The sequence below is a fragment of the Bos indicus x Bos taurus genome, chromosome 11, assembly GCF_003369695.1.
Source record: "Bos indicus x Bos taurus breed Angus x Brahman F1 hybrid chromosome 11, Bos_hybrid_MaternalHap_v2.0, whole genome shotgun sequence".
NCBI classification, from domain to species: domain Eukaryota; kingdom Metazoa; phylum Chordata; class Mammalia; order Artiodactyla; family Bovidae; genus Bos; species Bos indicus x Bos taurus.
The window spans coordinates 97,455,601-97,481,535 of NC_040086.1; the positions used below are offsets into that span (position 1 = coordinate 97,455,601).

The window sequence follows — 25,935 nt, forward strand, 5'->3', positions numbered from 1 at the left end:
TAGGCATTCTATGTCTACTTCATGTTAATGAATGATGTTTCAGTTATGTCAATCCATGCTGTAATTTACAAATCCAAATTTTACTCTTGTTCCCTGAAGTTTTGTCAGAGTGTTTCAAAGATTCAAGAATTACAAAATGTACTGCTTTTCTTGTTTCCTAACTATTAGCAGTTTCTCCCCATGTTAGTTTATAAGAATCACATTCTTTGGGAAGAGAATGTAGTTTCAGTTTTGGAGGAGAATGTGGGTACATAAAATGCATACCTTTTTCAGATGGGGCCATGAGTCATAGGATGTGTCAGAAGTTGAGAGAACACCTAGATTGAAGCAATTTTCATTCATTCTTATACTTTTTTTAAAAGAAACCTTGGATAGCATACTAATAATTTAAGTGTATTTTGAAATATATTAAATATATGTCATATTTTTTCCATTTTAAGGTATAATTTGCATAGGTCTTCCCTGGTGGCTCAGTGGTAAAAGAACCCACCCACCAAGCAGGAGACGTGGGTTCTAGCCCTGATTCCCTGGAGAAGGAAATGGCAACCTACCCCAATACTTTTGCCTGGGAAATCCCATGGACAGAGGAACCTGGCAGGCTACAGTTCATGGGGTTGTAAAAGAGCTGGGCATGACTTCAGTTCAGTTCAGTTGCTCAGTCGTGTCCGACTCTTTGCGACCCCATGAATCGCAGCACGCCAGGCCTCCCTGTCCATCACCAACTCCCGGAGTTCACTCAGACTCACGTCCATCGAGTCAGTGATGCCATCCAGCCATCTCATCCTCTGTCGTCCCCTTTTCCTCCTGCCCTCAATCCCTCCCAGCATCAGAGTCTTTTCCAATGAGTCAACTCTTCGAATGAGGTGGCCAAAGTACTGGAGTTTCAGCTTTAGCATCATTCCTTCCAAAGAAATCCCAGGGCTAATCTCCTTCAGAATGGACTGGTTGGATCTCCTTGCAGTCCAAGGGACTCTTGAGTCTTCTCCAACACCACAGTTCAAAAGCATCAATTCTTCGGTGCTCGGCTTTCTTCACAGTCCGACTATCACATCCATACATGACCACTGGAAAAACCATAGCCTTGACTATACAGTTCACGTCGGAGAAGGCAGTGGCACCCCACACCAGTACTCTTGCCTGGAAAATCCCATGGACGGAGGAGCCTATAGGCTGCAGTCCATGCTAAAGGTCGGACACGACTGAGCAACTTCACTTTCACTTTTCACTTTCATGCATTGGAGAAGGAAATGGCAACACACTCCAGTGTTCTTGCCTGGAGAATCCCATGGACGGGGGAGCCTGATGGACTGCCGTCTATGGGGTCGCACAGAGTTGGACACGACTGAAGTGACTTAGCAGCAGCAGCAGACAGTTCACGTATTGCTGAAGCCTGGCTTGGAGAATTTTGAGCATTACTTTACTAGCGTGTGAGATGAGTGCAATCGTGCGGTAGTTTGAGCATTCTTTGGCATTGCCTTTCTTTGGGATTGGAATGAAAACTGACCTTTTCCAGTCCTGTGGCCACTGCTGAGTTTTCCAAATTTGCTGGCATATTGAGTGCAGCACTTTCACAGCATCATCTTTCAGGATTTGAAATAGCTCAACTGGAATTCCATCACCTCCACTAGCTTTGTTTGTAGTGATGCTTTCTAAGGCCCACTTGACTTCACATTCCAGGATGACTTAACAGCTAAACAACAACAAAAAATAATTTGCCTAAGTAAAATTTACCCTTCTTAGTGAACAGTTCTTCAAATTTCAGATTTACCTGCCATCATATGACCACCACAGTAATCAAAATACAGAACAGGTCATCACTCCCTGAATTCCCTTGTGCTACCACCCCCAGCCCCTGGTGAGCACTGAATGTCCTAACAGTGGAGTCATACCCTACAAAGCTTTTTGAATGTGCCTTCTTTAACTTAACATAGGGCATTTGAGAATCATCCGTATTGCATGTATCTGTAGTTTGCCCCTTTTCATTGCTGGCTGCTCTTCTGTTGTATGAATATGCAACAATTTGTTTCTCCATTCTTCAGCTTAAGGACATTTGAATTATTCCAGCTCTGGGCAATTGCAAATGCTTCTGTAATGTTTCTAGAAGCATTCACAGGTTTTGTGTGAACATATCACTTGGAGATACATATATATATACACTTAGGGGTGGGATTAATAGGTTGTGTGCTAAGTGTGTATTTAACTTTACAAGAAACTGTCAAATTATTTTTCAGAGTGGCATAACCATTTTACAATTTTTACCAGCATCCTCGTTAGTCCTTGGTATAGTCAGTTTAAAAAATTCTAGCCCTTTTCCTAGTTAGTTGTATCTCATGATTTTAATTTTCATTTTTATAATGACTAATAGTATTAAGCATTTTTTCTTGTATTTATTTGCCATCTGTATCTTCTTTGGTGGAACATCTAAATCTTTTGCATATTTTTTACTGGGTTGTCTATTTTCTTATTATTGATTTTTTGAGAGGTTTTCTATATATTCTGGGTACATGTTTTTGTTAGATACATGAATTACAAATATTTCCTCACAGTTTGTGACATATCTTTTCATTCTATTAACAGTATTTTTCAAATAGAAGAAATTCTAAATTTTTATGAAGTCCAGTTTATCCATTTTTTTCTTTTATGAATTGTACTTTTGGTATCCTATCTAAGAAATCTTAACATAATCCAAATTCACAAAGATTTCCTGTTTTTTTTCCCTGTGTTTTCCTGTGGATGTTTTATAGTTGTAGGCTTAATATTTAGTCTTTGATCTATTTTGAGTTAATCTTATACATTGTGAATTATGATCAAAGTTCATTTTTGTGTATATGTAAATGTTTTTGTTTTTCATTTTTGTGTACATGTAAATATTTTTGTTTGTGAGTGTCCAGTTATTCCAGCACCGTTTGTTGAAAAGACTATGCTTTTTCTTTTTCTTTATCGAATTGCTTTTGTTCTTTGTTGCGAATCACTTGACCGTCTTTGGGTGGGTCTGTTTTTGGACTTCTTGTTCTGTTTCCTTGATGTATCTTTCACTAACCCACTATGACTCAGTTACTATAGCTTTAAAGTAAGATGGGAAACCAGACATTGTGAATCCTCCAGCTGTGTTTTTCTTTTTCAAAATTGGTTTTGTTCTTTTAGTTCATTTACTTTTCCATATAAATTTTAGAATGAGTTTGTTGATTTCTATTTAGAAAATTCCTCTGGGATTCTATTTGGAATTGTCTTGAATCTGTAGATCAGTTTGAAAGTTGACATTTTAAATTTACTTTTAGTATTTCAGTTTCTTTTCTATATTTCAGGGTGAAAAAAATTCTTGGCTTCCCAAATAAGGGAGCAACAGTATGGTAAGCAGAATTGCCAATAGTTTAGCACAGTTGCAGAATACAAAGTCAATTTACAAAAATATATTGTATGTCTATATACTAGCAATGAACAATTAGGAATTGAAGTCTAAATTAGTATCATTTAGAGTAGAACAAAAAACATGAAATACTTGGGTATAAATCGAAAAGAATGTGTTCGACATCTGCATGCTGAAAGCTACAAATACTGATGAAAGATATCAAAGCTTAAATAAATGAAAAGATATACTATATTCGTGGATTTAAAATTTTATGCTATATTTATTATTTTTGAAATATGTTTTCAGTTCTCTTGGCTAGATACCTGGGAATAGAATTTCTGGGAAATGTAACTAACTTTTTGAGGCCCTGCTAAACTGTTTTCCAAAGTGACTGCACCACTAGCAGTGTATGAGGGTTCCTGTTTCATAACATCCTTAGCAGCACGTGTTATTTTCTGTCTTTTTTATTATAGTCATCCTGGTTGTTGTGAAGTGGTGTCCCATTGTGGTTTTGATTTGCATTTCTAAAGGCAATGCCAAAGAATGCTCAAACTACCGCACAGTTGCACTCATCTCACACGCTAGTAAAGTAATGCTCAAAATTCTCCAAGCCAGGCTTCAACAATACGTGAACCGTGAACTTTCAGATGTTCAAGCTGGTTTTAGAAAAGGCGGAGGAACCAGAGATCAAATTGCCAACATCTGCTGGATCATCGAAAAAGCAAGAGAGTTCCAGAAAAACATCTATTTCTGCTTTACTGACTATGCCAAAGCCTTTGACTGTGTGGATCACAATAAACTGTGGAAAATTCTGAAAGAGATGGGAATACCAGACCACCTGATCTGCCTCTTGAGAAACCTATATGCAGGTCAGGAAGCAACAGTTAGAACTGGACATGGAACAACAGACTGGTTCCAAATAGGAAAAGGAGTACGTCAAGGCTGTATATTGTCACCCTGCTTATTTAACTTATATGCAGAGTACATCATGAGAAACACTGGGCTGGAGGAAGCACAAGCTGGAATCAAGATTGCTGGAAGAAATCTCAATAACCTCAGATATGCAGATGACACCACCCTTATGGCAGAAAGTGAAGAGGAACTAAAAAGCCTCTTGATGAAAGTGAAAGAGGAGAGTGAAAAAGTTGGCTTATAGCTCAACATTCAGAAAACTAAGATCATGGGATCTGGTCCCATCACTTCATGACAAATAGATGGGGAAACAGTGGAAACAGTGTCAGACTTTATTTTTCTGGGCTCCAAAATCACTGCAGATGGTGACTGCAGCCATGAAATTAAAAGACGCTTACTCCTTGGAAGGAAAGTTATGACCAACCTAGATAGCATATTAAAAAGCAGAGATAAAAAAAATAAAAAGCAGAGATATTACTTTGCCAACAAAGGTCCTTCTAGTCAAGGCTATGGTTTTTCCAGTGGTCATGTATGGATGTGAGAGTTGGACTGTGAAGAAAGCTGAGCACCGAAGAATTGATGCTTTTGAACTGTGGTGTTGGAGAAGACTCTTGAGAGTCCCTTGGACTGCAAGGAGATCCAACCAGTCCATTCTAAAGGAGACCATACTTGGGTGTTCATTGGAAGGACTGATGCTGAAGCTGAAACTCCAATACTTTGGCCACCTCATGTGAAGACTTGACTCATTGGAAAAAACCCTGATGCTGGGAGGGATTGGGGGCAGGAGGAGAAGGGGACCACAGAGGATGAGATGGCTGGATGGCATCACCGACTTGATGCACATGAATTTGGGTGAACTCCGGGAGTTGGTGATGGACAGGGAGGCCTGGCATGCTGCGATTCATGGGGTCGCCAAGAGTTGGACACGACTGAACAACTGAACTGATCTGAACTGAACTGAACTGAACTGAATGGCTAGTGATTCTGAACAATTTTTCACGTACTTGTTGACCATTTATGGCTTCCCTGATGGCTCAGACAGTAAAGAATCTGCCAGCAATGCAGGAGACCTGGGTTCCATCCCTGGATTGGGAAGATCCCTTGCAGAAGGGAATGGCTACCCACTCCAGTATTCTTGCCTGGAGAATTCCATGGACAGAGGAGCCTGGTAGGCTACAGTCCTTGGTATTGAAAAGAGTCAGACACAACTCAGTGACTAACACTTTCACTTTCATTGACCTTGTATATCTTCTTTTGAGAGGTGTCTACACAAACACTTGGCCCATTTTTAAATTAGATTGTTCAATTTGCATTTTAGTCCACATGTTATTTTCATTTGAAATTACTGTTTTTACTCCACCTTTTAAATGTAAAGGTGGAAAGCCTCAATGAATAAGTATACACTTCAATCTGACCAGTTTGCCTATTTCTTTAATCTTCTACCTTCTTTATTTTTCTGTTTAGTTTTAGTAGAAATGACTTATTCTTGTTATAACTGTCATCCTGGGCCCTTTTAGACAGTTCATTTAAATTTTAAAAATTGTTGAATGCTCCAATTGAATCTTCATTCCGCGTTTATTAATTAAAAGTGTCATTTTTGAAATGCCTCACTTTTTAAAAGGATTCTAATATGGTAGTGTTAGAGTTAATACAAGTAATTTGTTAGTTACAATTGTGGTAAGAATTACAATGATACAAGACACTAGTCTGGTGTAAGCGTAGGGAGGTTAGAGAAAGCTTCCGTAAGGAAGTGATATCCAACTTCCTTTCAGTTCCAGCTTATTTTGAGTTTTTGTTTTGTTTGTTTTTTTAAATTTATTTTTAATTGAAGTATAATTGCTTTACAATGTTGTGCTGGTTTCTGCTATACAACATTATGAATCAGCCATAAGTATACATATATCCCCTCCTTCTCTCCTGCCCACCCCTAAATTTGTTTTGTTTTTAAAATCAGGATTAACTTCTGGTTTAGTTTCTTTTGAAATGACCATATAGTTTTTCTCATTTAATCTAGTAATGTAATATAATTAATTATAATATTGAGCAATCCTTATATTCTGAAATAAACTTTCTTGATAGACACACACTGTTTTTCAGGAGTGAGAAATTCTGATGCAGAATTTATTCTGCTTATTATTTTGCTTATTAAATTCTGGTTAATATTTTTGCATTTATATTCATTAGTATCGGAGCCTTCTTGCTGCTGTTTGATCATTCCAAGTATGTTCCCATCTCAGGGCTTTGCATTTGTTATTACCTGTGTCTGAAATGTTCTTTCACGTATCTACGTGCTTGTTCCCTTAATTCCGTTAGGTCCCTGGTCAAAGGCCACCTCACCAGTGAGCTCTCCTCTGATTATATAAAATTGAAATTTATATAATTTTCATCTCCCTCACCATGCTGAATTGTCAGATCTGACATTTCACACTTACTGTTTATTTGTTTGCTTATCCTGGCCTCCACCAGCCCAGTGTAAGTTCTATGAGAGCATAGACTTGTTTTGTTCATTACTATATCCCCAGTATCTAAAACAGTGCTGGCCCATAGTGGGCACTCAATAAATATTTGGAATGAACAACTAAATACTATGTATTTTATATGTATATTACATATATATAATATATACGTAATTTCCTGTCTCTCTCCCTCTCTCTGTCTCTTTCTCCGTCTTTCATCTTTTTCAGATCTTCTGCATCAGAATTTCTCACTCCTTCAAATGAATTGAATTGGAAAGTTTCTTCTCTTTTTTGTGTGTTCCAGAATAGATCAAATAATATGGACGTTCCTTTTCCTGAATGTTAGGAATGATTTATCCATAAAAATTTTTGAATTTGCTGCTTTTTAGAGGAAAGAGGATAAATATTTGCCAGTCTTTTAAATGTATTTGATTACTATTTATTTATTCAGGCTCCCTCCTGCTTCTTGAATCAATTTTGGCAATTTATATTTTCTTATAGAAATAGGCCTTTCAACCTAAAATTCTCAAATTTATTAACATTGAACTAGATTTGTATAATTTTAAAAATATCTTCTGCATCAGTAGTTGTGATCTCTTTTCTCATTCTACCCTGTTAGTAGTAGTATTTTCATGGAAAAAGAGATTTGTCTGTTTTGTCTTTTGGAAAAATCTGTTTCTTCCTTCTGTGGTGTGTGTCTGTGTGTATGTGTTCTTATTCTAATTTCTTGACTCAAACACTTGGTTATTTTTTTTTTCTAATAAAAGCATCTAAGGATATGAATCTTCATTTGAGTACAGCTTTGACTGAATCCCATAGGCTCCCTCCCTACAACCCCTCCCAAGTCCCTTAACATGCAGTATTCTTTGTTGTGGACTAGCTGTTACTCTTGTGATAGGGTGATAAGCAGTTTAATCTGGGGTCAAATTTCCCTAAGAAGTGGTTTGGGACTCAGGGATCATCCATGTGTTACCCATCAGATGTAAGACAGCGTATCTGCCACAAAAGCCAAAAAGGGCTTTTTGAATGTGCACTGAAAGATTTTCCCTCTGGCGTTCTTGGCACACAGGACCTCTTAGACAAACAGGTATTTGGCTGCTAATGAAGAATCTTTTCTTTAGTGGAGCAGTCAGGCCAAATCTTATATTTATCACTGGCAACTCAACAGCCATAAATCGTGAGCCTTAGTCCTGTGGCTCGCCTCTATGAGAAGTGCTCATGCAACTCCCAGGGCCGTCCTCTGATTTGAGTGCTCCAGTCAATTGCTTCTGAGCAGGGCTGTTGCTGGAACTAAAGTTAGGGTGAGATAGCCAAGACTTTTTTTCTTTTTAATCTTTTTTTGGCTGTGCTGGGTCTTCCTTGCAGTGCACAGGCTGTCCTTGCCGCATGTGGGTTTCTGTAGTTGTAGCTTGTAGGCTCAGTTGCCCCTTGGCATGTGGGATCTTAGTTCCCCAACCAGGGGTCAAACCCACCTTCCCTGCATTGGAAGGCAGATTCTTAACCACTGGACCACAAAGGAAGTCATCAAGACTTCATTTGAATTTCAGCAAGTATATGAGTTTTACTTGCTTATTGTCACCAGGCTTTTTTTTTTTTTAATTAAAAAATTTTTTTAAATCAATGAGAAGTGGTGTCGTGGAGTGGAAAGAGTTCTGGTCAGACAGAACATCCAGCTGACAGCCCCAGTTCCAACCCCTAGTGACTGGGTAACCTGGACATGTTATTTAACCTCTTTTTCAATTGGAAATTCTAATCCCAGCATCACAGAATTCTTTTAAGCCTTGCATTAAATAATAATACAAACAATTGCTCAGAAAACAATGAGTCTCTGTAAGGGGTTGTTATTATTTTACAGTTATAATTACTGAGATAAGCTTGTCTGCTCAAGGTTATGAATAAAACCTTAGCAGAGTCAAGGATACACATTTCTTATAGTTTTGATAGGCACAGGATCTGATAATTGCCAGGTAACAGCCAGTTGTTGCCCACTCAGTGCTCTTTGGGAAAGTTTGTGTTGGTTAAAACAATTGCTTCTAAGATACACTGATCTGATCTTAATATATGTCTCTGGGGCTCCAGAGTAAGAACCACTAATGGCTCAAATTACATGCTGTCACAGAGCAGATCTCCAGAATTCCTTTCCTTCTGTTTCTCACAGGCATTGACATTTCACTTTAAATGTCTACTAATGATTTGGCCTAAGATCTGAACTTGTAGGAAGTGAATGAGATATTAAGTAATTATCATATACTAGGAAAGCTTATTTTATTCTTAGGAACAAAAAAATTTAAGAGAGATATGGGAAAAAACAGAGGAAAACAAACAAAATTTTAAAAAATCATTGGAGGACTTCTCTGGTGGTACAGTGGATAAGAATCCACCTGCCAATGCAGGGGACACAGGTTCCATCACTGATCTGAGAATATCCCACAGGCCTCAGAGGAACTAAGCCTGTACACCACAGCTACTGAGCCTGTGCTCTGGAGCACACGAGCCACAAATACCGAGCCATCCTGCTGCAGCTACTGCAGTCTGCTGGCCCTAGAGCCTGTGCTCCACAACAAGAGAAGCCGCCGCAATGAGAAGTCCGTGTAGCAATGAAGACTCAGTGCAACCAAATATCCAAAAAAAAAAAGGCTTTAGAAAAAAAATTGGTGCCTAGTTGTGAAGAGACAGGTTTAAATCAGAGTCTCCAGCAGTCAGCTGTTGTTCAGAGGACTGCTGAGATGTCAGAGAAACCCAGGACCATATGTCATGGCTTGTTTCCATTTCATCATGTTTCGGAGGCCTCTGGGACCAAATGTTTTTGTTCATTTAACCAATATCTCTGCACTCTCTCCTGTGTGCCAGAAGCTGTGTTGAGGGCAGCAGAGGTGGTGTATGAGGAGACCTGGTCCTAGTGAGATTCACACAGGCTGTGGTAATACATCGGGTAAACACCTGAAAAGGGGGTACTGTGCTGTGTTGATGTTACAGCACATGGCGGAGCCCCCAGAGAGGCCAAGAAAGGGAGGGAGCCAAGGGAGACCTGGAGCAGGTTGGGGGAGCTGGCCAGGAGGAGGGTGATACTGATGGGGTCTGGGAGAGAGTAAAGTCCCAGAGAGAAGTGTCCAGGTTTGGCAAGAATACGAGAAAGGTTCAGCCTGGCTGGAGCTGAGGGAGCGTGCAGACAGGAGTTGGAGAGGTGCTCAGGGGTTTCTGTCCTTACGAAGGACCTATATCCCTATTCCAGGAGCACTGAGAAGCCGCTGAAGGCTTTCAGCTGGGGAGAGACATGGTTCGGTTCTGGCTGAGAAAGGCCTCGAGTCGCTGTGTGGAGGCTGGGCGGAGGGTTGGGTTAGGAGCTATGGTGGTGATGGTGGGAATGGGGATCGCTGCCAGGGATGGAGCAGTAGTGGCAGGTGGAGAGAAGTAAAGGGACCTGAAGGTGTCTTCAGAGGTAGAAACATCAGGTTATGGTGATTGATTGGATGCAGAGGGTGAGGAGATGGCGTTGGGGAAGATTCCCAGTTTTCTGGCTTCTGCAGCCCACGGGTAGGCCGTGCTGTTCACTGAGATGAATGAAGGAGAAGAAACAGGTTTGCTGGGAAAGGTTCCCTTTCGTAGGTGCTGTGTTTCTGGTGCCTATGGACTGTCTAAGGGCAGGCGTGTAGGAGGTCTGGGCTGGACACTGGGGCTGGGGCATCCTCAGGTGTTGGAAGCTGGAGGAGTGGGTCAGATCACAGAGGAAGGGGTGCAGGGTGACAAGAGGGTCTGGGTTCCCCTACTCCCCATCCCAGGGGATTCCGACATTTACACCCAGGCACAAGAAGAGTAGCCAGAGGGGCTTGAGAGTCAGGTGGGAAGGGAGGCTAGCCAAACAATGTCTCCGATTTGGTGGCTCCCGGGCCCACACTCAGATCATCCCAGAGCAAGCCTGAGGCTTCATTCAGTGATGAATCTCCACTCTCCAGGCTGGGGGGCTTGGCCGCTGGAAACTTTTCAGGACTTCTTCTCACCGTGGTGTTTCCCCTGTGTCTTAAAGTCATTCCCTGGCCGTCTGAACCTCATTGTTCAGGATTGTTTTGTGGAGGAAAGAGGAAATGATTGTAGCCAGTTGTAATTCAAGGCTCTGAGGATTTGTTGTGTTATGCTGTGTCAAAATGCCATCAAATCATAGAGTGTTGGCTCTGGGAGAAATCGAAGGAGCATCTGGTCCAGACTCATCCAGAGCAGGAAGTCGAATTGTCCTAGTCTGCTCGATGAATGACATTGGCAGATCTTCCTTATCCGTGGCTGTTGAGGAAAGACAGTATTATTTTCATGTTCCGTGCCAGCATAGATTCACAATGACAGGGATAAGCTACTAGGAATGTTACAATAGTGAGGGCAGGAAGGTTGCTTATACTGTGCTTAGAGGGAGCTCAGGACTTTCCAGCTGGTTCTAATCCAGTCTCAGATGATCCTCATGAACTTCCTTAATGGCAGTAGGAACAAAGCCACTTCTGTTTGTCAGCTGATGACGGAAGGGAGACCCTTTAAGCTTAGATGGTCTTCAGAGCGCCTACTCTGGGAGTGACAGGGTGAAGAAAGCCTGTTGACCCTCTTCTCTCATGGATTTTTTTCACCCATCTTCCTGAGCATTGGTGTAGCCAGTAGGCAAAGGAGAGAGGCCTTTCCCTGGTCCCTGGACACATGGGTATTGTTGGTACTAGTTGCTAGGGATTTGAAGAAAATAAAACAGTGCTGATCAAGAGACTCCCTCTGCTCCATGTGAGTTTCACACTATAGGCTTTCAACAATAGACTACTGTGAGACAAACCGCTTAAAATTACTCAGTCAACAGACCTCACCATGTTTTGGATAAAAGTGCTTCAGGATTTTAAGATGAGGCAATCAGGTGGTCACTGAGAGTTTTCAAATTTGCTTTACCTCACATAATCTTGCCAGGGGGATCACATTGAACTTAAATGTTTTAATTGCATCATGGGATTGTCTCTGTCTCTTTTTCCTACTTATCTTTTAAGGAACTTTGAAACTCTCAGTCAGTTCAGTTCAGTCGCTCAGTCGTGTCTGAATCTTTGCGACCCCATGAATCTAGTTAGAGTAATAAGCTTTGTCAAGCTTTCACTGAGACTTAAAGATCTGGTCAGTTTCTCATAGAGAGGAATCCTCATTTTTCCTCTGCCCCAGTCCCTTATTAAGAAGAATTTCCAACATACTGGAAAGTTGAAAGAATAGTATGCTGATTATCCATCTACCTTCTACCTAGATTTCACAGCTGTTAACCTCTTTCCATCTTGATTTTTCTCTCTCTACACAAATGCTTTTTGTTAAAAGTTAAGGTTACAGGTTAGACATTGCAGAAAAAATATAAGTGTACTTGAAGTCAAATCAACAGAAACTATTCAAAGGGAAACATAGAAAAGATCGAGGGAATTAAAGCAAGAGAGTACCAACAATATGGGAGACAGCGTGAAGGAGTCTAATACATATAAAGATGAAAGAACGGGAGGGTCAGAGAGAATCATTGAAGAAGTCTTAGCTGAACATTTTCCAAATTTGATGAGAGATATGAACGTTCAGATGTAAGAGGTTCAGTGAATGTCAGCCATAAGCAATGTGAAGAGATCTACACCACAGCACACCATACACCAAATTGCTTAAAAGCAGTAATAATAATAATAAAAAGTTTGATTAGCCAGAGAGCAAAGACACATTGTGTGCAGAAGAGCAATAAAGATGGCAGCATATTTCTCGTCAGAATCAATGTAAGCTAGAAGACAGAAGAGGAGTATTTTTGAAGGACTGAAAAATACAAAATATTAATCTAGAATTTTATACCCAGAGAATATATCTCTCAGCAACAAATCAAGGTAAACATTTTCAAAAAAGTTGAAAGAATTCATCACCTTGCATGTCTGAAAATACCTATTTTAATCTGATGTCTGAAAATATTTATTTTATCTGATGGTTCAGAGGAGCATAGAATCCTACATTGGAAATTGTTTGCCTTTAGACTTTTGGAAACTTGGCTCCACTGTCATCTTAATTTTCATTGTTGCCTTTAAGGTGCTTTTGAAGTCATTGACTTCCTGATCTTTTGTACGTGTCCCGTATTGTCTCCTCTGAAACTTTTACTCCGTCCTGGTGTTCTGTACTTTCATAGAAATTTGCCTTGATACTTGTCTGTTCTTATCCATTGTGCAAGAGCAGGGTCAGGAAGCTTTTTCTATAAAGGGCTGTGTGTTTAAATATTTCAGTTTTTGTGGCTCATCTGTGATCTCTGCTGCTGCTTCTTTTCCCTCTACCCCTTTAAAATTGTAAAGGCCATTATTAGCTTAAGGTCTAAGCTAAGAAGCAGCAGGCTGAATTTGGCCCACGGGCCACCGTGGGGGAAGGAGAGGGTGGGATGAGTTGAGAGAGTAGCATTGAAACGTATATACTACTAGCCTGTGTTAACCGTGTGTTACCTAGCTAGTGGGAGGTTGCTTTGTAACAGAGAACTTATCCCAGTGCTCTGTGATGACCTTGAGGGGTGGGCTGGGGGAGGGGATGGGAAGGAGGTTCAAGAGGGAGGGATATATGTATACTTATGGCTGATTCACACTGTTATACAGCAGGAACCAGCGAAACATTATAAAGCAGATATCCTCCAATTAAAAATAAATTTTTAAAAATTTGGGACACTCCAAATCCAGAATTTCATGCTGAATTAACTCATTAGTTCACTGTGAAGCAGGAAATCAAGTGAAGTGTAAAGTCATTGTTTCTGGTACTGGGTATCCCCTCCTGGACCCCAGTATACACCCTCAATGGAGTGGTCTTTGGCCCAGAATATTTTGCTGAATTACAGTTTGGAGAGACAAATTTCACCAGTCATCTCTCCCCTACTGATCCCCTAGTGGAAGACTGGGCAAAGGGTGCTGGCCCAATGTGGAAACAACTCATATTCTGAAGGCAGTCTTCAAATCATGCCCCGGTAAATGAGGAGGGGGCAAAGATAGCCCACCTGTGCATTTTGGTACAAGTAGACAGTGAGAGAGAATCGCCTCTGGAGAGTCTAGGTGATTGGAACAAAAAAGGAAAAAAAAAACTCTACACAGGAACTTTGTAAACATTTGATATGGAAAAATGACAGAATTGCGGCATAAATACTCAGGTAAATAATTTATTCTGGAAGAAGACAGGTATAAGGAAAATTAAATCACCCTCAAACATAAAAATAAGGAACCAAGAGTTCAAATGGGAGGTAATGTGAAACAGCAGAGCAAAATGGAAAGTGGGCCGAGGAAACAGAAAACAAAGAATAGTGGGACTGGAGCTTCTTTGGTGGCTTGGTGGTAAAGAATCCACCTGCCAGTGAAGGAGATGCAGGTTCGATCCCTGGTCTGGGAACATCCCACATGCCTTGGAGCAGCTGGGCCTGAGCGCCACAACTATAGTCTGTGGTCTAGAGCCCGTGCTCTGCAACAAGAGAAGCCCCTGCAGCGAGAAGCTGGCGCACCGCAGCTGGAGAGGAGCCCCAGATAACGCAGCTGGAGAAAAACCCACACACAGTAACAAAGACCCAACACAGCCAAAAGTAAATAAAGTTTTAAAATTATTTTTTAAAAAAATGGGATTGCAGAACTAATAAACCATTGAAAACGTAAGAAGCAGATTCTGTTCTCTATAGAGTATGGAAGACTGACTGGAGGAGGTCGCCCAGTCTGCCTGTTTGGTGAAAATTTTGCACAAACTCAGCCATCTCGTCTGGATTTTCAGTGTTTCTTCTCTTCCGGGCTCCATACTCTTCCTGTGCGTGAGCCTGAGCCCAGGTCCAGCAGGATGTTTTCTTCTGGTATCGTCTTGTAAGCAGCCCCTGGACTTGGGAGAAGGTAGCAGCCCTCCCGAAACTAGGCCTTTGTGTGTGTTGGGTGGTGTGGGTGGGGGGAGCACTTCCTGCCTTCTGGAAGCTTCCCCCCAAGGCTTTTGTCTTCTGTCCGTTGGACACCTATCCACTGGCAGCACTGCACTTGTGGCCTTGTCTGTCTGTGAGATTACACATTTTTAAATATCTGAGACCTGAAGATCTGTGACACATTAAATCCTAGAGCTGGTCAAAGTCTCAGACTTTGGAAGTAAGATGATTTCTACCACTTTCTACCACTGCTGCCATGGAGAAGTCACTCGATTGCTCTCTGGTTCGGTGTCTTTATAAAATGGACTAGATTAGGGTTTCTCAGCCTCGATACTATTGACATCTTGGGCTGTATGAGCCTGTGCGTTGTGGGGTATTTAGCAGCGTCCCTGGTCCCTCCCCACTCAATGCCCATAGGTGTGCGTGCTCAGTCAGTTGGTTGTGTCTGACTTTGTGTGATCTCATGGACTGTAGCCCGCCAGGCTCCTCTGTCCATGGGACTCTCCAGGCAAGAATACTGAAGCGGTTTCCATTTCCTTCTCTCAGGAATCTTCCCAAACCAGGGGTCGAACCCATGCCTCCTGCATTGGCAAGCAGATTCTTTGCCACAGCACCACCTGGGAAGCCCCACTAGTGCCCCAGCACCCTCCAGTCATGACGATCAAAAGCACCTCCAGACGTTGCTGGGTGACCCCTTGGGGGCAAATCACTCCACGTTGAGAACCACTAGACTAGACTGTTGTCTGCTCTGAGTTTCTGGGATGATATGAAACACTCTTCTCCCCTTTTTTCCAAAGTATATTTTTCCTAACCCTTGAATCCTTAGAGTAACTCCCATTTAAGTCAAGAAATGTGATTCAGAGCCATTAAATGCTATATCTACCAATTTAAGATACTTGCCGCATCTTGGATTCCTGCCAGGATCAAGATAAATATCTATTATTCTCTATCCCTGCAGTTCAAGGAAGAATTCTTGCAGTCTGTAAAGATAGAGGACAAGGTGTTTTATAGAGGAACAGATACAGGCTGGCAGATGAAATGGAATATTAATCGTTGAGGTCTGCTGCTGTTGGTAACGCATGAGGGCAATGTGCGTTCTCTTTCTTTCTTAAATATAGAATCCTTCCCAAATAATTTCATGCTTATCACTATCTTGTACAAAAATTGGCCCTCATTCTTGAGTCTTTTCTTTTAAAACAGCCTTATTCCACACTACTTATGAGACTTCCCTGGTGGTCCAGCGGTAAGACTCCGAGCTCCCAATGCAGGGGGCCCCGGTTCCATCCCTGGTCAGGAAACTAGATCCCCAGCGCCACAACTAAGAGCCGGTGCAGTCAGAATAAAGATACTTTAGACATAAAACAGAAAACAATACTTAAGAGAAACGGTAGTGCTTTCTATCCTGGAAGATTAATTGCCATTTTTCTTTTTGTCTTTGGTCTTTTTGTTTCAACATATTAATATAAACAAATAGTATTGACTATCTTAAGCTATTGATTTGAAGACGAGATGAATCATTTGGAATCCCACTTTGATTTTTCCGAGTATATCTGGTAACTTCACAGCTCCTTTTATCCATGGTGCAGGCAACCTTAGGAAGAAGAAACTAGCTCTGGTTGGAGCTAAGGGGAAGTGACCATGGTATCTACAGTGTGGCCGGAAACTCCTATTCTCTACCTCTTTTGTCCCCAGTTTGAGATTTTCTTTCTACCAATCAAAATTCTAAGGTCCATGAAGCTGTGTGTTAGAAACCTTCTAGCCCCTTAACTGTTTGACTCTAAACCTTATTAAAGAGGGATGGGGAGGGAGATAGAAAATGAGGATTTCCTGTGAAAGAGAAAGCAGTCATTCCTGTAACACTGTCCAGCATCTTTACGGGTGTGAGGTTAGGATTTGGTTTCTCGGAAAGCAGGCATTTATCATCACACGCTCCCCTCAGATACTGGCAGCAGCCCAAGCTTTGAACATGTGCGTGTTTTGTAACATCTGGCCTAGTGCTCACCAGAGCAACGCAGCCACGCCCTCGTTCACCAATCTCCACCCCCTCTAATGCTTAGGGCCTCCTCCCTTCTCTCCCCTTCCTGCCACCCAAAAAGCAGACTTCAGCAGGAATATTCTCAGATCAAGCAGGTGTCATTCAGCAGTTAATAGGGGGGCTTCCCAGGGGGCTCCGAGGTAAAGAACCCGCCTGCCAATGCACAAGACAAAAGAGCCATGGGTTTGATCCCTGGGTTGGGAAGATCTGGAGAAGGGCATGGCTACCCTCTCAAGTATTCTTGCCTGGAGAATCCCATGGACAGAGGAGCCTGGCAGGCTACAGTCCATAGGGTCATAAAGAGTTGGACACGACTGAAGCGACTTAGCACACATGCCCTGAGTTAATAGGGAGCAGGACCCAGTTCTTGCCCTGTGCCTGACAATTTGAGGTCTCTAATTTGGTCTCTCTCGCTTCTGCAAAGTACAATTCAGATACGAATTATAATTGGCTATAATTTTAGATAACATGGCTTACAGAAGTATGCCAGGGTACCTGTCTACAGGTGAAGACGCTATGGAACAGTTCCATATTAAGCAAACCTGCATTTGTTATTTGAGTTTAAAGTTTTCCCCTAAAATTCGCTGATGACTTTTTAAGAAATATTTATTTATTTGGCTGCGTTAGGTCTTAGTTGCACTTTCGGGATCTTTCTTTGCAGCTCTCAGGCTCAGTAGCTGTGGCAAGTAGGCTTAGTTACCTCGCAGCATGTGGGATCTTAGTTCTCCAGCCTGGGATCAAACCTGCACCGTTCCCTGCGTCGGAAGGCAGATTCCTAACCACTGGACCACCAGGGAAGTCCCTCTGATGATTTTTTTAAAATAGCTTTCTTGAGATACAATTCACATACTATACCATTCACCCACTTAAAAGGTACAGTTCAGTGGCTTTTAGTAAATTTGCACCATTGTGCCTCCATCATCACAAGCCATTTTCAAACACTTTCTTTACCCCAGAAAGGGCGTCTGTACTCCTTAGACCTCCTGGGGAGCTGTCAGGAGAGTGGTGGCCCTGGGGCTCACCTTCCTCAGCCTTAAACAGAACTGCTCCTTCACTCCCAGCAAGCACTGCTCTGCTGTGCCATTCAGGGGGTTCATTCATCCTGCAGGCATATGCTAAATCATTATTTTATGCCAGATGCCAGAGACAGGCAGAGGGAGGATGCAGGGAGAGGGAGGGCATCGTCATGTTTGAAGGGGAGTAAGTGAAGCCTAGTGTTCAAGAAGCCGGATACAGCGAGTGACTTACGGAATCGTTGGTGAGCACTTGCTGCTTTCTCAACCACCTTGGGCTACTGTCTCCCCTACCGAGCTTGCTAGTCCCTCTGTTCCTAGTCCGTCCCATCCTTGACCCGGACTGAGGACATCTCACCTGCTCTTCCTGTGCCTGGAGAACTCTCCCCCTGACATCTTCACTAGGTTGATCCTTCCTCGTCATCCCCTCAGAGGACCTTCTCTCCCCAACCCTCATCACACTCTAGTTCTTTAACCTTTAAAATTTCCTCCCTGGATTTCCCTCATGGTGAAGTGGATAAGAGTCTGCCTGCCAATGCAGGGGAAGATGGGTTCGATCTTCGGTTTGGGAAGATTCCACATGCTGTGGAGCAACAAAGGCCCACGAACTGAGCCCACGAGCTGCAGCTACGGAAGCCTGCAAGCCTAGGGCCTCTCCGCAACAAGAGAAGCCACCGCAATGAGAAGCCCACACGCCACAATGAAGAGTCGCCCCCACTCACAACTAGAGCAAATCCAAGCAAAGCAATGAAGACCCAGCACAGCCAAGTAAAAATAAATAAATAAAATTATAAAAAGATACAATTTCCCCGAGCACTCACCACTCTCTAGAATGATCTTATCTCCTGTGTGTATTGGCTGTCTCTCCTCTCCACACCAGATAGAAGCACCTTACGGGAAGGAATCTTGTTTCGCTTGTTCATCATGATTTTTTCCAATGCCTGGAATGATGTCTGGCACATTGGAAATGTTCAATAAGCCATCATCATTGAATGGAGAGAAACAAACTGAAGAACAGAAGACGTGTCACAAACTGCACGGGGAAGCAATAAGAAACCAATTAGAAATCACTGGATTCTCCCTTATTAGGAAAGTCAGATACCTTTAAAAGATGCTGATGGTGCTGGCGGTAGCTGACAGTGCTGAGGACCATTTTAAGACTGAACTAAGTGCCTCACACACATCAAATCATTTACAGTAGCTCTATGAGGCATGTGTGGTCATCCCCATTTTATAGATGTGGAAACTGTGACACAGATTCAGTCACTTGTCCCAAGTCTAGTAAGTGGAGGCGCAGCAGGGATGTGAACCTTAACCATCTGGCTCCAAAACCCATCTGCGTCAGTTTGCTTTACTCTGTCAGGGTGATCACTGCAGTATAACAAAGAAAAGCACGCCGGGTTCCAGTGCGGAGTCCAGTCCTTGCTGGTCCCTGAGACAGTATGTGGAGTGGGAAGAGCATTTGGATGGGGATCCAGAGACCTGCTTCCCTCTGGAGTGACCAGTTGGTGGCCTTGCCCACTCCCTATGGCTGTGTTTCACAGGAGCATCTCAATCCCAAAATGACTCTGTCCTTAGATGGTCTCTAAAACTCTTTCCAGTAGAAGTGTTCCTACCCAGCAAAAAAGTAGAATCGTTGAAAGTTGTTTTACCTCCCAGGCCTGTGCCAAGGAGCCATGGATTTATCTGTTAGAGCCCCGTGCTTGCCTGGATGTGCCTGGCAAAGGATCTGAAAGAGCATTCCCTAAACCATGGATGTTTGTTTCCCCTCAGGAGAAGGGGTGAGGAGGAGAATGTCACTTTGTAGCTATTCATCTCTCTATTGTTAATTTTTCGTCAAGAATGTGCTGCTTCTATGTTATTTAAAACATCATAAAGACAAAAAAATTAGAGAGATTTGGGGACTTCCCTGATGGTCCAGTGGTTAAGACTTCATGCTCCCAGTGCAGGGGGCCTGGGTTCGATCTTTGGTCCAGAAACTAGATCCCACATGCTGTAATTAAAGAACCTGCATGCTGCAAATAAGACCTGGCGCAGCCAAGTAAATATTTTTTTAAAAAATTAAAGAGGTTTGTAGTTAGTTGCCAACAGTTTCTGTGTGCCTGGGTCTTCCTAAGAGAAGGAACTTGAGAGTACCAGGAAGGCTTGTTTTCAAGTATTTGAACCATTTCTTTCTGTTTTGTGGAACCTTAACTTAGTCTACCTGGGAAGATATGCTTGTTTAGCTGGGAGGATCTTCAGCCCAGAGCAAGACAGTTGGAGAGTCTTGGTTGCCGTCCTTAGATATCTGAAGTGCCGTCGGGGAAAGAGGAACAGACTTGCTGTTGCTTGAGAGCAGAATTACCGGCAGCAGGTGGAGTAGACTTGACAGGGCGTGGATTCCCAGCCCATGTGCGCTAGGGAAACAGTGGAGCTGCCTTCCTGGAGTCTGGTTATTGTTGCCATGTGCAAGCCCTCTTGGTTTTTATGTGTTTATTTTGTATCTGCGACCTATCTGGTGGCTCTGTGGTAAAGAATCCGCCTGCCAATGCAGGACATCTGGTTTCAGTCCTTGGGTCAGGAACATCCCCTGGAGTAGGAAATGGCAACCCACTCCAGTATTCTTGCCTGGGAGATCCCATGGACAGAGGAGCCTGGTGGGCTACAGTTCATAGGGTTGCAAAAAGTCGGACACAACTTAGCAACTAAACAACAACAACCTTCCTAAAGGTTTTAATGTTTCTACTAGTTTTTTAGTTGATTCCCATGATTTCTGCAGGCAGATAACTCTGTGTCCTTCTTACCTTGTTTTGTTTTCTTGTCTAAGGGAATTCTCAGAACAGTGTTAAGTAATGGCAGCTTCCAAATTCAGCCCAGTGTCCCTGTTGTGACATGATATATCTTACTGTCTGGGGCCTCTGACTTGTGCTTCAGCATTAATGCATCTCTTCCTGGATAAGCAGAGGTCACCGTCTCTTTCCTTAGAAGTGGTATAAGGTATAAGTGGTATAAGGCTTCTCCTGTTCAATTCTATATTAGCATTTAAGATTTATATATATTGGTGCCATTATTCCAAAGCATATTCACATGTTTATTGTGGGTCAAGGAAGTTTAGAAGTTTCTGCTGAAATACATGTAGAGTTTGATATCTAAATATTTTGGTGATTATTTTAAACTATATTTTAAATATATATTTATTTTTTATAGGATTTTTATATTAAAAACCTTGATTGGTGGAAGTGAAATGTTATAATTTTCTTATTTTATTGTCTGTATAAATAACATATTTTTATGGTGACGTGATGCCTTTTGTTCTGTGCCTCAGACCTGCCAGATACCTTCCCAGGCATATTGTCTCGTTAACCCTCACAACAGGTCATTAGAGTATTATAATTTTGTAGATGAGAAAGCTGAAACCTAAAAAAATTTTATACTTGCTCAAGGTCCACAGCTAACAAATGCCTGAACCTGGAGTTTCCCTGGTCTGTCTAATTTTAGGGCTTCCCTTGGCATTTTCTCTTTCTTTTTTTAAAATTAATTTGCATTGGAGTATGGCTGCTTTGGGCTTGCCTGATAGCTCAGCTGGTAAAGAATCCACCTGGAATGCAGAGGGGACCCCAGTTTGATTCCTGGGTCAAGAAGATCCACTGGACAAGGATAAGGCTACCCACTCCAGTATTCTTGGGCTTCCCTGGTGGCTCAGCTGGTAAAGAATCTGCCCACAATGAGGGAGACCTGGGTTGGAGAGATCCCCTGGAGTTGGGCATGGCAACCCACTCCAGTATTCTTGCCTGGAGAATCCCCATAGAGGAGCCTGGCAGGCTGCAGTCCATGGGGTCACAGAGAGTCAGACATGACTAAGTGACTAAGCACAGTATAGCACATGGCTGCTTTAGGCATTTTTTTCTTGGTCATGAGGGTGGGAGTGACGTCTGCCTGAGTAACTAGCCTTGTTGTTCAGTCACTCAGTCATGTCCGACTCTTTTTTTTTTTTTTTTTATGACCTACCGACAGTTACTCAACGGGGACTGTCCCTCTTCAAGCAGATATATGATGTTTACCTTTAACACACTTGGTACCCATGAAAAAAGTAAAAGGAAACCATCAGGTCAGTTCTTTCAGAGCTTAGTAGTATAAACACACACATGTCCGAGTCTCTGTGACCCCATGGACTGCAGCACAACAGGCTTCCCTGTCCTTCACCGTCTCCTGGAGCTTGCTCAAACTCATGTCCATTGCGTCGGTGATGCCATCCAACCACCTCATCCTCTGTCATCCCCTTCTCCTCCTGCCTTCCATCATTCCCAGCATCAGGGTCTTTTCTAATGGGCTGGCTCTTCAAATCAGGTGGGCAAAGTATTGGAGCTTCAGCTTCAGCATCAGTCCTTCCAATGAGTCTTTAGGATGGACTGGTTGGATCTCCTTGTAGTCCAAGAGACTCTCTAGAGTCTTCTCCAACACCACACTTCAAAAGCATCAGTTCTTCGGCGCTCAGCTTTCTTTATAGTCCAATTCTCACATCCATACATGACTACTGGAAAAACCATAGCTTTGACTAGATGGACCTTTGTTGGCAAAGTAATGTGTCTGCTTTTTAATATGCTGTCTAGGTTGGTCATAGCTTTTCTTCAAGGAGTAACTAGGGCTATGATTCTCACAATTATGCAGAAGTTAAAGCTGCTCTAGCGTTGAGGTTATTTAATCACTAAGTCATGTCTGACTCTTTGCTACCACATGAACTGTAGCCCGTCAGGCTCCTCTGTCCATGGGATTTCCCAGCCAAGAATACTGCCCCGGTGTCTTCTGTGCCAAATGCTCAGGCCAGGTGGTGGTGAAGCAGACAGTTTGCCTGGAAATCACGTGGTTTGGAATGCAGAAATAGGACCCTCTGGCTGGACCAGCTTTATTGTTTCTCTCCACACAAAGAGGACTTCTAAGGGAGTTGAAATGTGATTGCCAGGGATTATTTGTGAGGAAGTAGCCCAACCTACTTGATTCTTAATGCTAAAATGGGCTCTAATCCTTGTTTCCTTTTCGGTATTGGATTAGAAAAATGTAGGGCAGGATTAGAACTGACTGACAACAATACAACAAATACAGGCCCTGAGAATTTCAGAACAGGAATCACCAGGCAAGGAGGCTTGAACCCAGAGTGTATTCTCAGTCTTTAGGGCTTGTGATCCTTGTTCTGATTTTCTGATTATATCTCTGCCTTCACCTATCAAAAGGTGACTTGAATTTAAATTAATTTTGTGTAGCAGGAAAACAAAAAAACCCTATTAATACAAAAAAGATAGTGTAATAATACCCTCTTCCACTGTTACATTTGTAAACAAAACTCAAGATATGTTTTATCAGTTATTAATAGTACATTATTTTGGAGAGCCAGTCAGAGCACTGATGAGAGCGTAAATTGTGCTTTTGGAAAATAATTCAGTAGAATTTATCAAAAGCTCAGCATATTTATTGTTGGTGGTGTTTAGTCACTAAGTCATGTCCGACTCTGCAACCCCTGACAAGAGTATGGGAATGGGTTGCCATTTCCTTCTCCTGACCCAGGGATTGAACCCAAATCTCCTGCATCGGCAGGTAGATTCTTCACCACTGAGCTCCCAGGAAAGGCCAAGAGTTTGGGACTTTCTCCAACCTTTCCTCATACCATTAATTGATAATAACACCCAGATTTTAAACTGTGGCTAAAGGTCAATCTTTCAAGCTTCCCCTACCCTGTATCTCCACCTCAGACATCTTAGTCATCTCAGTCTTTAGTCAAAAAAGGACTCTGCGTATTCTCCAACAGATCAATTCTCTTCTCCCTCTAAATATTTTGTGTCTACGTAAATTTCTTTATTTAAATGAAAAAGCTAGGAGTTTTGTGTTTCTTATCTTTATTTTCCCATACACCCAATTCAGCAGCAAGCCCTATTGGCTTTACCTCCAAATAAAAGGAAATTCACCCACTTCTTGGGAGTTGCCTGGTGGCCCAGTGGTTAAGACTTCACCTCCCAATGCAGGGGTTGTGGGTTCCATCCCTGGTCTGGGAGCTAAGATCCCACTTGTCTTGCATCCAAAAAACCAAAGACATAAAATGGAAGCAATGTTGTAACAAATTCAATAAAGGCTTTAAAAATGGTCCACATCAATCCTCCTCATCTCCACTGCCAGCAGCCATGGATGGGCCCTTGGGAAGGTGTCCCGACTGTACTCTTGCTTCAGTTCTCGCCCCGCCCCCGCTCCAGTCTCATCTCCCGCAATACAGCAGGTGACGTCCCTGCCCTCCGTGGCTTTCCAGTGCCCTTCAGAGAAAATCAGACTCCCGTCAAGGTCCCGCATGATCTGGCCTCCAGCCTCAGCTCCTACCAGCTTTAGTTCCAAGAAGCTGTCAACTTCTTTTTCCTTTTTCCACCTCCAGCCTTTGTGCCTCCCCCTGCTCCTTCTGAGGGACTGGGGTCTACCTCAAAGAGGCCAAGCAGGACCCCACCCTCCCCGTTTTTTTTTGCCTTGTCGTGCAGGATCTTCATTCCCCAACCAGGAGTCAAACCTGCACCCCCTGCAGTGGGAGCATGGAATCCTAACCACTAGACAGCCAGGGAAGTACCACACACACCACCCCCACCCCCGCCTTTTTTCCCCCTGGGTTTTTTTTGTTTGTTTTTTAATCCTGATCCCTCCTGTATCTCTCTCTCTCTTTTTTAGGTTCTCAATGGTTATCTTTTTCATACATAGTGTCAATAGTATATGTATATGTGGGTCCCAATCTCCCAATTCATCCCATCCCCAGCTTTCCTCCTTGGTATCACATTTGTATGACCCCCTCTTAAAGGTAGCTCCCCACACTAGGATTTTTCTTTTCTACTGCTGCCCTTATCTGTTTGCCTCAGAGCATTTGTGAGGAGAAGCTGCGATCGCCCTTCTGTCTTGCCTGCTTCTGCCACTAGCCTGTAAACTCCAAAGGAGACGTGTCTGCTGCTGTTCATCCCTGGTGCTGGGTCCAGGGACCAGTAAACAGTGATACTGAGTAAAGGAGTGTGTATTTTCCAGATCATTATTTCTCGTAGGCACATAGTATCCATTGCACAAATGTAACCTAATTAACGTAACCCCTGGCTTATTGGATATATTTGTTCCCAGTTTTTCACCACACTGAACCATGGGAAATAATCTGAATGACTGTTGAGAAATTGTTGGCTAGATTAGGGAGTACTATGCAGGCATTTAAGATCCTAGGAAGCATTTTTATTAACATGGAGAAATGAGTTTTTGTAATGAGAAAAAAGCATAATATGAGATTATATATACAGCATGTTATCAGCTGTGTAAAAGTTCATGGGAAAAGAGAGTAGGAAACTGTCAATTATGCATTTCAGGTTGGCAAGATTACAAATAATTTTTCTTTTTGATTTTTTTATAGCATGCAAGGAATAACTGGAAAAAAAGGAAAACTGGTGTTTTCCTCTTTATACTTTTCTGTGTTTTCCAAGTTTACTGCAATAATTATGTGGGTTTTTATAATCAAGTAAAAAGCTCTGAAAATTTTTAGAATACTTTTATGACATATCAGATAACTGGAGATAGAAGCAGAGTTAGGGGACTATCGTGCTTTGGAGAATGAGCTAAATGTTTGAAGCACAGTTGCTAATGACAGTTCTTAGCCTCTGACTCCTTCTAGGCCTGTGAGTGATCTGGGTTTGAAAAGAGTAGCAAAGCGCTGTTTCCTGTGAATCTTCCATGGCCAGGTAGACTTGGTTGTGGTATGGCATTACAGAAACTGTGGCTTACAAAAATGTTGTTTCGGGATTTGAGAGCATCCCAAAGATGTGCTTAGAACTGGAAGGATATCACAACTGCTCTTCACACCTGTTTTTGGAGCTTAGGCAGGTAGCTTATGTGGCCTGGGCATTGTCACAGAATTTTACTCATTCATCTTAAAGCGTGATTCTGAAACACTAGACCCTTCAGGAATTTGAGGTCAAAACTACCTTCATAATAATGCTAAAATGTTATCTGCCTCTTTGCTCTTATTCTCTTGCAAACACACAGTGGAGTTTCCCAAATGCTATATATTTCATAAATTGCAGAAGCAGCTAGGAGAACCCAGCTGTCTTCTATGAAAACAGACATTGAGAAGTGTTGCAAAAATGTACCACAATGCCAGTATCCTCAGTAAATTGTTTTATTATGGAAAATATATATAGCATTTTAATGGCATGCAACTATGTTACCATAGAATGGGTTTGTTATTGTAATTGAATTAATACATTTTTTAAAATTTCTCAGTTTAACTTCTGATACAGCACATGTCAATAGAT

General features: G+C 42.3%; 1 protein-coding gene across 3 annotated transcripts in view; it reads left to right on the forward strand.

Moving 5' to 3' along the window:
• Positions 1-25,935, forward strand: part of STXBP1 (syntaxin binding protein 1) — a 67,698-nt gene that overhangs the window by 4,895 nt on the left and 36,868 nt on the right. The gene's annotated exons all lie outside the window — the stretch shown is intronic.